Genomic DNA, 18,171 nt, shown 5'->3' on the forward strand with positions numbered 1-18,171 from the left:
ATTAAATAAAAGTAGAAATCAGCAGTGCCCCTCAGTTGGCCTGTCCCCACTGACATACATACATATACATACACTGAGGGACACGTAACCCATGGTGTGACCATGAGCATTATACAGAATTAACCTCTCGCTCACCCGAGCCCTATGCCCATTGGGACTTCTTTATATCTGGGCTCCTTTCCCTGATTCCTTGTCCCCTGCAGCCACTCTGCTCCTATTCCTTCCAGCCGGGAGAGCAAACAGCACAACACAGCTGCCGCCCCCAGCTGATCCCGGGCACCACTGTAGGCACCTAGCGGCCAGCGCAGGAGAGAGAACGTCCTGGAGATGGTTCGGGCCTTGTGCACACAGCCTAGGGTGCTGGGCCAGCTGATCCACTCACTTTGGATGCATATTTCATGATATAAACTTCTCTTTTGTTCCACTCCTCTGTCTCACCCCCATCTGCTATTTAGCAATTATATCGCTCACTTACAGAACATGACAAGCTCCATTAACCCATAGTTAGCCAGCTTTCCATGGGAAGGATACTCATTTCACCTGTTTTCACAAAGTAGCCTCTGTCTCTAAGTTCTGCGTTTCCTCCAGATGCCATTAAACTAGACAAGTATTGTACTAAACACAATTCAGCAGGAAGGCCCCCTAAATTTGCTCATAGTCTGTACAGAGAGATCCCATAAAACTATGACAGTAATCCCTGTACTAAGCACAATTCAGCAGGAACAGCCCCCTAAGTTTGCTCATAGTCTGTACAGAGAGATCCCATAAAACTATGGCAGCATAGGTATTCCCCTGTACTAAGCACAATTCAGCAGGAACAGTCCCCTAAGTTTGCTCATAGTCTGTACAGAGAGATCCCATAAAATTATGGCAGCATAGGTATTCCCCTGTACTAAGCACAATTCAGCAGGAACAGTCCCCTAAGTTTGCTCATAGTCTCTACAGAGAGATCCCATAAAACTATGACAGTAATCCCTGTACTAAGCACAATTCAGCAGGAACAGCCTCCTAAGTTTGCTCATAGTCTGTACAGAGAGATCCCATAAAACTATGGCAGCATAGGTATTCCCTGTACTAAGCACAATTCAGCAGGAACACCAGGAACTTTAACAAAAGGTAGCAACCCTAACCCTAGGCTTTGGAAGAATGTTGTCCAGTTGGTTGGAACAAAGAAATAGTGACTCTGGATTAGAGTGGTCAGATCAGTACATTTGTGTATTCCGTTGCATGTCCATTTCATCTCAGAGACAGAAAGGGAGAGAAAAAAAACAGGGGAAGAAAGTACAAAAATGAGAAACAGGTGCAAGAGCTCCAGATGCAACCACGTGTAATTGAATTTTCCACTCAGAATGTGATTTCTGACTGCTGCCAGGACTGCGAGGGTTAAGTGGTCATGTGGCCATTTAACTGACTCACCACAAGTTGTCACATTAGCAGCACAGCGGTGGCAGCTTCACTTGGCCGGGGCATCATCCTTTAAGTGAGGCACAGAGCCAAGGCCTGGAGCCAGCTTCGGCAAGGGAACGTGGCCCAGAGCTCAGGTATACGGCCTCATTGCCATAAAGTCCTGCTGCCTCAGAGATCCCCTCCAAGCTGAGCCCCGCAGAACTAACACGGTGTGGGCAGAGTAAAGTGGGCCACAGGTGCAGCTTTAGGAGACAGCCCACGGGGCCAATAAGTCTTTTCTCCGAAGTTTGGATCCAGAACTGCAACATATTATATGATTATATTACGCCTCATATCCCCGATACGGGGGCCGCTATATCATCTCATATTTACCTGCTGGGAACCAGCCAGAACCCCTACAATGGCTTCAGCTTGCCTGTGTTTTATTATTCAGATACAGGCCATTATCTGCTGGCTGAGCCACTGTGCAAGATGTGGGGAAACAAAATGCATGCTGGGTAAATCTTGTGGCATTCTGGGAAAGCAAATGGCTTGGCATTGATGGAAATTAAAAAAAGACACCTGTCTTTCTACAGTTTAGTGCATTTTACTTACCGACCCAGTCAAATAGTGGGAATTTGGGGAAAGAAAATGGCGCATGGCAGTCATCCTGCCAGCTGAGTAACCTGTTTGGTACAACTGGAAAAGAAAATGGCTACTAACAAACCATTTCTTATGCTGGGAAGGAAAATGTCCGCTTGCATCATACACCAAACACCAGCCTCACATCATGGAATGCTGGGAAAGAAAAGAGCTTTTAACGCTAAATGTCCATGCAGGTTTCACCCTATGGAAGGATGGGAAAGAAAATGGCTTTTAGAACTCTATGTATACTCAGACTGCACCTCATGGAATGCTGGGAAAGAACATGTCTCTTAATACTAGTCTTAATGTATACACTGATTTCACCTCATGGAATGCTGGGAAAGAAAATGGCTTCTAATACTCAATGTATACACTGATTTCACCTCATGGGATGCTGGGAAAAAACATGTCTCCTAATACTCAATGTATACACTGATTTCACCTCAAGGGATGCTGGGAAAGAAAATGGCTCCTAATACTCAATGTATACACTGATTTCACCTCATGGAATGCTGGGAAAGAAAATGGCTCCTAATGCTCAATGTATACACTGATTTCACCTCATGGAATGCTGGGAAAGAAAATGGCTCCTAATACTCAATGTATACACTGATTTCACCTCAAGGGATGCTGGGAATGAAAATGGCTCCTAATACTCAATGTATACACTGATTTCACCTCATGGAATTCTGGGAAAGAATATGGCTCTTAATACTCAATGTATACACTGATTTCACCTCTTGGAATGCTGGGAAAGAACATGGCTCCTAATACTCAATGTATACACTGATTTCACCTCATGGAATGCTGGGAACGAAAATGGCTCCTAATACTCAATGTATGCACTGATTTCACCTCATGGAATTCTGGGAAAGAACATGGCTCCTAATACTCAATGTATACACTGATTTCACCTCATGGAATGCTGGGAAAGAACATGGCTCCTAATACTCAATGTATACACTGATTACACCTCAAGGGATGCTGGGAAAGAAAATGGTTCCTAATACTCAATGTATACACTGATTTCACCTCATGGAATGCTGGGAAAGAACATGGCTCCTAATGCTCAATGTATACACTGATTTCACCTCATGGAATGCTGGGAAAGAACATGGCTCCTAATACTCAATGTATACAATGATTTCACCTCATGGGATGCTGGGAAAGAACATGGCTCCTAATACTCAATGTATACACTGATTTCACCTCATGGAATGCTGGGAAAGATCAAGGTCGCCAAATGAGTGGATCTTTCCCCAATGTGCCCACCAAAGATAGGGCGATATCGGACTAATTTATCATTTGGCCCTAGGGCCAGACGATCAGATTACAACAAGTTTGATCAAACGTTCAGGGAGGCCCATTGGAAACACCCCATAACTAGAATTGGTCTAAAGGACCAAAATTGGCAGTTGAAATCTGCCCTTTAGCAAGTTATCATGCGACTCAGCCTGACATGAATGGCAGCATAATGGTTGAACCTGTTATTTTCTTTATATGGGGAGAGGGTTACTCAATATAGCAACAGTCTGGTGCTGAGAATAGACCAATTAACACTTTTTATCCCAGGGCCCCACCCCAGAGGAGCACAGTATGTAAAACAAGGGACGTTTATTTTTTTTACAATGTGTTTTGTGTTGTGTTGTGCCTTGGAGTGGGGCCCGGCATTACTGCATTGCTAGGGGCCCGTTTCTGTTGCAGACAATAGCAGAAAGCAGTGTCACAGTGTTGCAGTAGCAGAAATAGATAGCTGGGCACATTTGTAAGACATTTTAGAGATTTTTTTCCCATTAACTGTAATCAATAAAGGCTTACAAACTATCAGTGGATTATGGGATCTGTAGTTCCTCACCAGTGTTGGACTGTAGGAATACATTTCCTATCAATGTCCACATTAGGCCCCTTAATGCTGTTTTTTTCTATTCAGAATGATCCATTGCAGTTGGAAGAAGGGGAAGGAAGGGATAAACGCACTGGTTTGGTGTTGGTTCCAAGTTAGTGCCAGGCTGCTGATATGTTTATTATAGGATTAGGCAGGCAGGCAGGGGAGGGTTAATCTCGTGTTTACCACACCTCATTGGCTGGACTAAACTGAGGTAAAGTGTGCGCCCTGCTGTTCCAGCATGATAAAGGTTAAAGCCGTCTGTTCTCCCCAACAGAATAGACCAAAGGAAGTCCCCCCTAGGGGCATGTGCAATATGTCAGCCTGGCACTGCCAAGACTTGGCCCCTCTCTCTCTCTGTCTGTAACATGCCTGTGTTGTGTCTGCGCTGGTACAGGCTGGGGATCCTATGGAGCTCTGGCCCGGGGAATACTTCTATCTACAGTACCTGTTCTGTCTGTCTGTCTGTGTCTCTGTCTGCACTCCTGGATTCTGCTGCTGTGTCTGTCTTTCCTGCCCTCGTCTTTCTGCCCACTGACAATTGTACCTACCACCAATTGTACCGGCCTGTCTGTATTTGACTGTCTGTAGTCCCACGTCTCTCTGTCTGTCTGTCCTGGCAGTTCCTCTGTCTGTCATCCTGTCTTTCTGTCCAACACTATTCTCCTCACCTACTAACAGAGTCTGTCTCCTATAGTTGTCTATCTGTCCATCGAAGTCTCTGTACCCAGAAAGTTCTGACTGTCCCATCTTTATATCTGACTCCCAACAGTGTGCCCATCTATCTATCTATCTATCTATCTATCTATCTATCTATCTATCTATCTATCTATCTATCATCTATCTATCTATTTATTCATCTATCTATCTATCTGTCATCTATCTATCTATCTATCTATCTATCTATCTATCTATCTATCTGTCATCTATCTATCTATCTATCTATCATCTATCTATCTATCTATTTATTGATCTATTTATCTATCTATCTATCTACAGTATCTGTCATCTGTCTGTCTATCTATCTATCTGTCACCTGTCTAGCTGTTATATCTATCAATCTGTCTGTCTGTCATCTATCTATTTATCTATCTATTTGTCATCTATCTATCTATCTATCTATCTATCTATCTATCAATCTATCTATCTGTCATCTATCTATTTATCTATCTATCTATTTATCAATCTATTTATCTATCTATCTACAGTATCTGTCATCTGTCTGTCTATCTGTCATCTGTCTAGCTGTAATCTATCTATCAATTTATCTGTTATCTATCTATCTATCTATCTATCTATCTATCTGTCATCTATCTATTTATCTATCTATCTATCTATCTATCTATCATCTATCTATCTATCTATCTATCTATCTATCTATCTATCTGTCATCTATCTATTTATCTATCTATCTATCATCTGTCTAGCTGTCATATCTATCAATCTGTCTGTCATCTATCTATCTATCTATCTATCTGTCATCTATCTATTTATCTATCTATCTATTTATCAATCTATTTATCTATCTATCTTCAGTATCTGTAATCTGTCTGTCTATCTATCTGTCACCTGTCTAGCTGTCATATCTATCAATCTGTCTGTCTGTCATCTATCTATTTATCCATCTATTTGTCATCTATCTATCTATCTATCTATCTATCTATCTATCTATCTGTCATCTATCTATCTATCTATCTGTCATCTATCTATTTATCTATCTATCTATCTATCGATCTATTTATCTATATATCTACAGTATCTGTCATCTGTCTGTCTATCTATCTATCTGTCACCTGTCTAGCTGTCATATCTATCAATCTGTCTGTCTGTCATCTATCTATTTATCTATCTATTTGTCATCTATCTATCTATCTATCTATCTGTCATCTATCTATTTATTAATCTATTTATCTATCTATCTACAGTATCTGTCATCTGTCTGTCTATCTATCTGTCATCTGTCTAGCTGTAATCTATCTATCAATATATCTGTCATCTATCTATCTATCTATCTATCTATCTATCTGTCTGTCATCTATCTATTTATCTATCTATCTATTATATATCTATCTATCTTTCTATGTATCAATCTATTTATCTATCTATCTACAGTATTTGTCATCTGTCTGTCTATCTATCTGTCATCTGTCTAGCTGTCATCTATCTATAGATCTATCTTTCATCTATCTATTTATCTATCTATCTATCATCTGTCTAGCTGTCATACCTATCAATCTGTCTGTCATCTATCTATCTATCTATCTATCTATCTATCTATCTATCTATCTATCTGTCATCTATCTATTTATCTATCTATTTATCAATCTATTTATCTATCTATCTACAGTATCTGTAATCTGTCTGTCTATCTATCTGTCACCTGTCTAGCTGTCATATCTATCAATCTGTCTGTCTGTCATCTATCTATCTATCTATCTATCTATCTATTATCTATCAATCTATCTGTCACATTTCTATCTATTTATCTATCTATCTATCTATCTATTTATCAATCTATTTATCTATCTATCTACAGTATCTGTAATCTGTCTGTCTATCTATCTGTCACCTGTCTAGCTGTCATATCTATCAATCTGTCTGTCTGTCATCTATCTATTTATCTATCTATTTGTCATCTATCTATCTATCTATCTATTTATCGATCTATTTATCTATCTATCTATTTGTCATCTATCTATCTATCTATCTATTATCTATCAATCTATCTGTCACATTTCTATCTATTTATCTATCTATCTATCTATCTATCTATCTATCTATCTATTTATCAATCTATTTATCTATCTATCTACAGTATCTGTAATCTGTCTGTCTATCTATCTGTCACCTGTCTAGCTGTCATATCTATCAATCAATCTGTCTGTCTGTCATCTATCTATCTATCTATCTATCTATCTATCTATCTATCTATCTATCTATCTATCTATCTATTTGTCATCTATCTATCTATCTATTATCTATCAATCTATCTGTCACATTTCTATCTATTTATCTATCTATCTATCTATCTATCATCTATCTATCTATCTATCTATCTATCTATCTATCTATCTATCTATCATCCATCTGTCTGTCTCTCTATATATCTGTATGTCTGCTTTTCAATTAAGCAAGATCTCTGTGTCTGTAAATGAGATCCAAATAGATTGGGTTTATCATCTAAGAGGCAGAAGATATTAAGTGTAGATAAATGTAAGGTTAGTTATTTGGAGAAGGACCAAAATATTTAAAGCACAAGATATATATATATATATATATATATATATATATATATATATATATATATATATATATATATATATATATATACTGTATTATTGTGTCGTTGTTTTATTGCAGTGAGCCCAACAGACGGGTCAGTTCCCCTTTCTAATCCCCCCTATCAGAGTCACTTCCCTGGCCTCCGTGTAGAATAGATGGGAATGGGTGACAGAAGGTGTGGGTGCTGCTGCCCCTCTCCCATTCTCCCCAGTCTGTCCCCCATTCGGTGTCTGTTCAGAGTGCAGATTTTGTGATCATTAGGTGACAGAAGGCCCCCGTGCTTGACAAGCAGACAATCTGTCACTGCCTTTACCGACAGATTTTTAAGAGGACTCCCCTCCTTCCCCTTCCTTTGTTCCCTTCCATTCCTCTCGCATGTGATTTGTTCTCAAGCCCTGCTGATTGCCTTTGTCTGCCCCCCCCAGTAGCCGACTATCATACTAGCCAACTAATGGATTCCCCCTAATCCAATCCAGTCTAATTACATCCAGACCTCAGTGCGGGGCCCCCGTTTCCTCTGATCATGTCCCTGTTCCATCTGTTGAGTCCGTCCTTTCCCTTTCAAATGAGTCCCATTGTGGTGCCCATCTGTGTGCCAGCCCTTCACCTTGATTGCCCCTTATCTGCGGCATATCTCAAATTGTGGGGCCAGCAGATAGACATGTCTTTAGGGGACCCCTGCTGATCCCCACTTGCTAGTACATATAGAGATACATATCTTTAGGGGAATGGAAACTGGGGGTGTTCACTTCCTTTTTTCCCCAAAGTTTCCTCGCAAGGAAACTTATCTTTCTTTTCTGGTCTCTCCTATTCATCTTCCAGTCTCTCATTCCCACCACTGCCTGGTTGCTATGGCGAGTTGGACCCTAGCAACTGCACAGCTGCTGAAATTCTAAACTGGAAAGCTGCTGAACAAAAAGATAAATCATTAATAATTAAAAATGTTCTATGGATATCACTCTCTACATCAGTGATCCCCAAACAGTAGCTCCTGATTAACATGTTACTCTCCAACTCCTTGGATGTTGCCCCCAGTGGCCTCAAAGCAGGAGCTTATATTTGAATTCCAGACTTGGAGGCAAGTTTTGGTTGTATAAAAACCACATGTACTGCCAAACAGAGTCTCAATGTAGTTTGACAATCCACATAGGGGCTACTAAATGGCCAATCACAGCCCTTATTTGGCACCCCAGGAACATTTTTCATGCTAGTGTTGCTCCCCAACTCCTTTTACTTCTGAATGTTGCTCACAGCTTCAAAAGGTTGGGGATCCCTGCTCTACATCATACTAAACTTCAGGCAACTTCAGAAAAACAAAGCACCACTGGCGATTTACATTATCTCCAGCGGGGAGGCTTTTGGAGGAGATCAGTCAAAGCAGTAGACTAGAGGTATCGTGGGCAACTGATCTCCTTGTGTACCATTGCCCTAAAATCGGGGTCACTGACCCCGGCAACCCTTAATCTACTGCTCTGTGAAACTACAATTTCTTTGTTATTGTTCAATTTTATGACTTGTGTGTTCTGTTCAGGCACGTTCCTATTCATCTGGTTGCTAGGGTGATTAGAACCTTAGCAACCAGACAGCTGCTGAAATTTGAAACGGGAGAGCTGCTGAAGTCAAAAACCAAAAATAATAAAAAATGAAAACCAATTGCAAATTGTCTCAGAATATCACTCTCTACGTCATACTAAGAGTTAATTGAAAGGTGTATAACCTCTTTTAAGAGGCCCTTAACCTCTTGTCATTGTTGGGGGTAAGTAAACCTTTACAATAAGTGAATGTGAAATTGACGAGAGTGCCATTCTAAGAACTTTTGTTATTTACATTCATTATGTATTAATTTTCATTCCAAGATATTAAGGGATACATGTGCTGTTAATATGAATGAATTTTGTTACAACAGCGCCGCCTGCTGGTCAGTTTCCCACCAGTCTGACCACCAAGTAGTCAAGGAAGTTGTCAGGAGAGAGAAAGAGGCTGCTCTGATGTTCTTCTGCTTAGGAAAGATGTGAGAAAGGTTTTTAATTGTTTTCCCAAGCAGAAGAACCAGAGCAGCCTCTTTCTTTCTCCTGACAACTTCCTTGACTACTTGGTGGTCAGACTGGTGGGAAACTGATCAGCAGGTGGCGCTGTTGTAACAAAATTCATTCATATTAACAGTACATGTATCCCTTAATATCTTGGAATGAAAAATAAATAAATAATGAATGTAAATTACAAAAGTGCTTAGAACAGCCCCTTCATCGATTTTACATTCCACTTATTTTTCAGGTTTACTTATCCTTTAAGGAGGGGAGCAGAATAAGGAGTAAGGACCACCAATTCCCTGCCATCATATATTTACACAAAAGTTAAGGTGGGAGAGCTGAAGTCATTTGTGGGAGTGGCAAGGTATTTAGATGATAAACCCCCCATACCCAATGGGTGCTGCACAAAGCCGTGGGTGCAAGGGGTGGAGCCAAATATGGTGTCAATATTAGGACTTGGTCAAGAGCAATGATCAAGTATCTACTTCCATGGGCACCTTATGAGGAGCGACCAGTAGCCGACTGCAATGGCCTTCATGCAGAGAACCTGGAGGGCTAATAACAGGGGCAACTTTGTGCCAGTGGCTACAGATCAGCTGCTACTTTTTCATTGGTTGCTACGAGCAGCTAAAACCTGTACATGCTTTCTACCTTTTATGTCATTACCTCATCCCTATTGAGAGTCTAAACTCTAGTGCATGCTGGGAAAGCTGGGATATCCTCAAATACACAGATTTAGGGTTACAAGGTCAAGTTCAGGGAGCTCCGCCCATAACAGCTGGAGGAGGTTCATATTGTAGCACCCGCCCCTGCTTTCAGCCTGGTGTCCCTCTCACCCTCAATGGCAGAAAAGTGCCCTGGGCTTCAAAAATGGCCGTAGGATGCATAGAATGCAATTGCTGAACTACAACAATCCAGCATAAATGAAAGGTTTATGTCCCAACCCCTGCCCTCCTGTTATACCCATCCTGAGCTGGTGCCTGAACTGTGGGATTATTTCTTCCCAAGCAAAGAGGAAAGGGGGAGTTATCCCAGAAGAACCCAGACAGGTAATTAGAAAAAACATGGTGTCTATGGGGAAACAGTACAGAAACCTTATCCTTTATCATAAATAAATGGAACCTTCAAGGGCCTTAACTTGCCCTTTAATCTATGGCCCAACAGAATATTTAAAGGAAATAAAGGGAGGGTAAATGCATTTTTCCCTTTAAGATTGTAATTCTGTAGCTTTCTTGTAGCAAGGGAAGGCTCAGCTGCTTTCAGCAGAGAAGTAGGTCAGTTCTGCAAGGAAAAATAAGTTGTAGCGTAGGAAAATCATCATGGGACCTATAACAGGTGCGGACACTTCCTTAAGGCCTGACACTGCCCCGGCTTCAAGCAGTTCCATGTGTAAGTGGGACACCAATGGGAAGGAATCATTCAGCTCAATAAATGGGCCACAATAGAAGTTTAGGCAGCGTCCCAGTAGACCCAGGTGGCTACAGCTAAGGATTCTGGGTGTTATACTACAGTCTGGCTCCTCTTCCTGTGTTACCTGCTCTAGGTAGAAACGAACTGCTGTACTGATACCATATTTTATATACTGGACTTATAGCTCCAGCCTAAAATTTCAGCTTGTCAATAGCAGCAATGATCCAGGACTTCAAACTTGTCACAGGGGGTCACCATCTTGGAAAGTGTCTGTGACACTCACATGCTCAGTGGGCTCTGATTGGCTGTTGAGAAGCTAAGCTTAGGGCTCGTCACTAATTATCCAGCAGAAAATGAGCTTCCCTGGCTGTAATATAAGCTGATGCTACAGGTTTGCTGATTATTAAATTCTGATGCTAATTGCACTGGTTTCTGTGCTGCCATGTAGTAATTATGTGTATTAATTACTAATCAGCCTTATATTGTGACATTTCTATTCTATGTGTACTGTATATTGTGAGTGGCTCCCTAAGCTCAGTAAGTGACAGCAGCACAGAGCATGTGCAGTGAATCAGCACAAAAGAAGATGGGGAGCTACTGGGGCATCTTTGGAGACACAGATCTTTACTGCTAAAGGGCTGTGGTTGCCTTGGGCTGGTACAGAAGCACAAAACATAATGTACACCATGTTTAGCTACTTCTTTAGTTACGCTTTAGTTCTCCTTTAAATAACGTCTGGCATTACATGCAGTGTTGGACTAGTGACAAAGGGCTAATGCAAAAGAAATGAGTAACATGTGTGTAGACTAGGTCTCTAATATCACAGGACATGAAGGGCTTTGAATGACTGAAGGTCAAACGATGGGTGAAGGGAGGACATGGAAAGATGTTGTAGGCGAAATGGACTGGTGTGTTTATGAGGAGTGTAGAGTGTAGAGAGATATTGGCAGAGGTCAAGGTAAAGAGCCTTGAGTTATAGCGACAAAGAAGTAAGTATAGGAAGATTAGTGTTAGTGAGGGTTCACTGAGTAAAACTAGATCAATGAAGTAGACCAGAAAAGACATGGTCCATCTCCTGCCAAGAGCTGTGAATTCAGAGCCAAATTCCTTTTCAGTTTTCCAGAGACTGGCCTGTGTTTCATGAAGACCTCAGCATTTCTTGGATTGGCCCAGTGTTCAGTAGCTCAGCATTCCATGTTCAGAATCCCAAAGTTCTGCCTTGGTTCCATCAGGTGTTCAGCGTTCCACAGATTGGCCCAGGTTCCATCAACATTTCATCTCAATTTCCTGTGTTTCATCAAATGTTTAATGTTTCACAGGCTGCTCCATGTTCCATCAGGTGTTCATTGCTTGGTCCATGTTGCATCAGCGCCTCACCAATAATATGCCCATGATCATTCACATTTTTCAAATTTCACAGGCCGGTCTATGTTCCATCAGGTGTTCAACATTTCCAAGATTGGTCTTTCTTCTATAAACATCATAGAGATTCCATGGATTTGCCCATGTCCAATTAGGCCCACCTTCCAGCCCTACCTCTGCTTTCCATGGATTGGCCTGTAGTACATCAGTAGCTCAGCATTCCATGTTCGGAATCCCAAAGTCCTGCCCTTGTTCGATCAGGTGTTCAGCGTTCTACAGATTGGCCCAAGTTCAATCAACATAGCCTATGTAACTATGTAACTATGTAACATCTCATCATGCCACAATTTTCCATGTTATATCAAATGTTTAGTATTTCACAGGCTGCTCCATGTTCGATTAGGTGTTCATTGCTTGGCCCATGTTGCATCAGCAACTCACCATTCCATTAATTTGCCCATGATCCATCAAATTTCACAGGTCGGTCTATGTTCCACCAGGTTTTCAACATTTCCAATATTGGTTCTCCTTCTATAAACATAATAGAGATTCCATGGATTTGCCCATGTCCAATCAGGCCCACCTTCCAGCCCTACCTCACTCAGCTTTCCATGGATTGGCCTGTAGTACATCAGTAGCTCAGCATTCCATGTTCGGAATCCCAAAGTCCTGCCCTTGTTCGATCAGGTGTTCAGCGTTCTACAGATTGGCCCAAGTTCAATCAACATAGCCTATGTAACTATGTAACATCTCATCATGCCACAATTTTCCATGTTATATCAAATGTTTAGTATTTCACAGGCTGCTCCATGTTCGATTAGGTGTTCATTGCTTGGCCCATGTTGCATCAGCAACTCACCATTCCATTAATTTGCCCATGATCCATCAAATTTCACAGGTCGGTCTATGTTCCACCAGGTTTTCAACATTTCCAAGATTGGTTCTCCTTCTATAAACATAATAGAGATTCCATGGATTTGCCCATGTCCAATCAGGCCCACCTTCCAGCCCTACCTCACTCAGCTTTCCATGGATTGGCCTGTAGTACATCAGTAGCTGAGCATTCCATGGATCTACTTCTCTTCCATCAACAACGTTGTATTCCATGGATTCCACCAGGATGACAGCATTCCACAGATACTAACAGTGTTGTGTCAGGAGAATTATCCTACATAAACGACTCATTGCGTTCGCACCCCGTTCCTTGGGGGTGCCAGAAGGCTCAGCTGTGACAGCTATTTAGCAAATAACATATGGCTGAATAAAACTCCTGATCATAATAAAAGAGAGGAATATCAAGCGTGTAAAATCAGATTTAATCAGTGTGACTGCTGGCCAGACCTGCGAGGGGCAAACTCTTCATTTCTAATGGGTGGATTTCACATCTCAATGATGAGTATTTTTTTTCCCATGGTGGGTTTAACGAGAAATAATACTGCTCAACCTATAACCTTTTATTTACTAAAGAAAACATTTTCACACTTTCTCTTTCCTCCCATGGTTCTATAATGTTCCGTAAATTAGCTTGTGGTCCCATGCATTGTCCCTATGCCTACAGACTCCAGGGTAAAGAGGGTCAGTGCTGCTCCACCTTTGATATTTTTTTTATCATTAAACCTTCTTGTGCTCTCATACATTACTTAACCTCACTAAGGGGTAATGATCGACCCATTAGGATATTAGTTGGGTCCAGAATTAGCGGGGCCATTAAGTCTACTAAGCAAGTTGACCTAAATCTCTGTGCTAGCACCAAGCCTTTCCTCCTTTAGCCTTGGCCACCACAATAGTTTCACAGTTGGACCTCCTGTATAACATTGGCTTCATGGACCCCTCTTCAAAACCCTTCCCCAACCAATGACTATGAGTTTCTTACCCTCTCTAGCCACCCTTATGTCTCTATGCCTGCATGTGGGGTTGTGCATCTCAAGAATTGTCTTCTGTAGTGAATGAGCTAATTATTTGTGCCACCGAGCCCCCCTAACTGCCCTAGTGCGGTTGCTTGACTTGTATCTATGTCCTTGCCTCCACTTTCCTCTTGGAAAGCTGAGCTCCTCACCATGGCCACCATCAAGAACTTAGTTATCACTTAAAGCTCTGCTTAAGTACAACACCAGCTCCATGCCCTTGACTTAAAGAATCTTCTAAACATTGCTTTGTTGGGGTCCCACAAATCATGGACCTTTTAATGGCTCATGTTCAACTGAGAGCCCCAGCAGGAGGACAAGAAGGGGGATGAAACTTAAAGGGGTTGTTCACCTTCAATCAACTAGTTGGTTTCAGACAGATCACCAGAAATAACGGCTTTTTCCTATTACTTTCTATTTTCTATTTGTGACTATTTTTCTAATATTGAAGTCTAAAGCAGCTCTGGGAGGGGGGGGGTCGCCGACCCTGTAAACTGTTGTAAATTGATACATTTAGTTGATATATTTCGTATCTTTGTCCTTGCTGAGCAGAATCCCTGGGTTTCATTAAAGGCAGCTGTTAGAATTGATACACTAGTTGCTAATGTTGTAAAATTGTAACAGTTCAGAATCTGCACCTGAATCACTGAGCTGCCAGACTCAAACACCAGAGACACGAACACAACTTTAAACTTAGATTTTGGAAAAACAGTAAAAAAATAAATAATGGAAAGTAATTAAAAATAGTTTTTATTTTTGGGGAACAATCTGAAAACAGTGTTTGGAAGGTGAACAACCCATTTCAGAGAGGAAAGGAAACAAACTGAGAGGCAGAAAGAGCGATGAGAAGGAGAGAGGATCATAGGAAGAGCATATTGAATATTATTAAATGAGGACCAGAATGATGGTGACCAAGACCACAGACGAGGGAAGAACAATAACAATAAAAAAGAGGAGATGCAGAGAGAGACAAACAAGATACAAAAGGGAGAAGAACTCAAGCAACAGGGCAGAAGAAGAAGCAATAAGGAAGGAGAGAAGATGATTAAAGATTGAGGGTAAATGTTGGCAGTAGTCTGGGCATACAAGCCATGATGGGCAAAATCAGGCCAGTCAGATCATTTGGCCTCCAACAATGAGATCTTACTAAAGGTTTTTGTACTCTTGATGTCTTCAAGATTCTCATCAGATATTGTTCTGAGGGGCTGTTGGAAGAGGGTCAATAAGCTGCTGACATGATCTGAAGGGGGTGAGTAGGCAACTTTTATCAGCCCATGAGGTCACCTTAGGTTTCCTCTCGGGACCCGCCTTCCAATTCAACCATTTTTCCTAGGCCGTAGCCCGGTAACAGATGTGACATTATACCACAGTAGGGTCATCTATATATTTACCCGTGTGGCCAGGGTCTAGCAATTCATAGCGACCACATACACTAAGCTCACTTGGTCCAATGCTGATTGGTTGCTATGGGTTACTACACCCAGGGGTAAACTTCTCCTCTCGCTCATAATCTTTATTCGCTCTGTGTCCTTCCACCATGAACAAACTTGTATATAATTGTTATTATCTCTGGAATCAATACCTCCAGCCTCCGACAGCTCCATCCTCGTCTCTATACACCGCCCCCCCCCACTCCCTACACCCTTTATATTTCCCATCCTCCCTTATATGACCTTTTCTCTTGGCGCTATCCAGCTGTTGCTTTCCACCGCCTGCGTTCCCCCTCTCCTGTTTACTGTATCCCCATTCCTTTATGTTCCTCTCTCCCATTATTCCTCCGCTCTTCTTTCATCTCCCTTTTCTAATCTACTTTTTATTATGATTCTTTCTCGTTTGATTGCCTCTCTTCTCTTTTTCCAATCTCTCTCTCTTGCTGGAACACACACACTTAGCCACCTGAACCTTCTCCCCGGCACAAGGTTCGCGCACAAACACAAACCCACCTCTGTAATGGGCAGTAAATAATGCATGAGGGGCTGGGCGACAATACGGGCAGCAAATCTCGCTTTTATAGCCCCATCATTGGGTCGTATTTCACTGCAAACGGTGCAGCGGGGGAGCCAGAGAGGGGCTGCGCGGGGAATTGGGCCCAGAGCTGACAATTGGCTCGTCCTCACCCAACACTAAATCTCCGCCGAGGCCTCAGCTTTATTTATTTTATTTTTTTTCTTTACGACTTTCTTGCCCCCAGCAGAATCGTTACATAATAAACTGAATTTCATATTGCGAGTCCAAAATGCGCAGCCTGGTCCCTCTCCCATTCGCAGCTTTTCCCAGATGAGCCCCTCACATTGCGCAGTGCAGAACAGACCTGTGTATAGGAGCCGACTGGGAGCGATCGCTTTCATATTTAGATTGTCAGCTCTTCAGAATAAATCATGCCAAGGAACTTTCTTGTATACGTTGTCATTACAGCTGCCAGGAGAATGCTGGGCGTCCTGCAAGTGATGCAGTGCTGCAGTTTTACTGGGAGTTGCTTTCAGAGCTGCCTTAAAGGGACAGGCACACGGAGCATTAGGAGTTCTTACAGGGACTAGTGTATCAGTAACAAAGCATCACAACTGCCAGGCCTATGGAAAACATTGCTGGACATGACTTGGAACGCTGGTTTCAGTGTTTCTGAGTAGTTTCGGGTTTTCCCTAGTAGGTACAAATGATGCACAGGTCGACCCAAAACCCCTGCAGGATCAGACTGACTCATTGACCCAAGATGCAGGTTGAGGGTGGGCGGCAGTTAGTGATGTGCAGGTCAAGCAAAACTCAACCCACACCCAACCCTAACCAGGCAAGTTCCCTTCTTTATATACCTGCCCCGCTGTGATGTCACGAAAGGGGGTGGGGCAGAAGAAGGCCGTTTTCGGGCTGTGGGCGGGTTCGGGCTGAACTTTAGCCTCAGTTTGCCCGTCTGTGGCCGGAAGATGTTGTGCAGAAGCTGGTCTGAACTCGCCCAAACAGTGGGTAAACCCGCAGGTCCCGCAGGCTTTGGGCCGACCCGCACATCACTAGTGGCAGTTGTATTCACCTCCAGTGGTTGCGACAGGGCAACATCAGAGAAGGGCTGGGCGCAGGTATATAAATTTCTGTGGCCTGACAGTTTGGGTCAGTATTGGGTTGGGGGCATCACTAGGAGGGGAGCCTGGAATTTCAGCTTTTTGCCCCTTGTAACTTGGGGGGCACAGATACTGAGGATTCTCATGGCAGGCGCATGAATATCCAGAACCTTGATGTCATTTTATATATTTACTATAACATGTAACTGTAAAATAAAGACTCAAGAAAAAACACAGTATCATTTCCAGATATGAATATTACCTTCATTTCACCTAACCAGCCTTGCACATGAAACAAAAATGATAAGTTGGCTCTGCCATATTTACTAGCCAAGAGCCCCAATAAAACTGTTCTCCATATCCAAGCTGGGCAGAACCAATCCTCTGGCCAGTTTGCACTCACCTGAGCTGACTCCAGACGCGCCTCTATTTATAACGTCCCAGTTTTCGCACCTTTACCTCTGCAGGTAAGCTTTGGCCAATCAGCAGCCACTAATGCATACCTATGAGGACACATTACCCTGCTTTTTTCTATAATAAAACTACAATCTCCCCCCATGAAGTCAAATGATTTCGTTGCCTCCTGGTAGCAGCAGCCCTGAGAGCAGATCAAGCGGCACAACTAGAACTAGACACCTGACTTGGCAGCAACATTTAACCCCTGTGCCTAACCCTCTCCAGTCTCCACAACCAATAGGCAACTGCTATCAGTATCACTGCTTGTGCCACTACAAGTGTGGTCTTACCTCCCACTGGCCATTAGAAGCCCCAGGGAATTGTGGGAACCTGCACTTGATGCCTGTGAGTCTGGACTGGGAGCCTTGCGCCAGATACACTGTAACAGGTGCAGAGTGAAGCTTCTTTAACAAGGACTGGGTGCAGCTCCAGCATCACAAACCTGTGCCCTTGTACCTTTATATAGTCAGAGAACAACCCCTCAGTGACTTCTAATATCCTTATCATTTACAGTAGGGGGTACATTATCCCTTATAATACATGAGTGATACTCAGAGTTCCCTGTATAACTCAGCCTGCAGCCTTGTGTCTTTATATGGTCACAGAACAACCCCTCAGTGACTTCTAATATCCTTATCATTTACAGTAGGGGGTACATTATCCCTTATAATACATGAGTGATACTCAGAGTTCCCTGTATAACTCAGCCTGCAGCCTTGTGTCTTTATATGGTCACAGAACAACCACTCAGTGACTTCTAA

This window comes from Xenopus laevis, chromosome 8L, assembly GCF_017654675.1.
Source record: "Xenopus laevis strain J_2021 chromosome 8L, Xenopus_laevis_v10.1, whole genome shotgun sequence".
Classification (NCBI taxonomy): Eukaryota; Metazoa; Chordata; class Amphibia; order Anura; family Pipidae; genus Xenopus; species Xenopus laevis.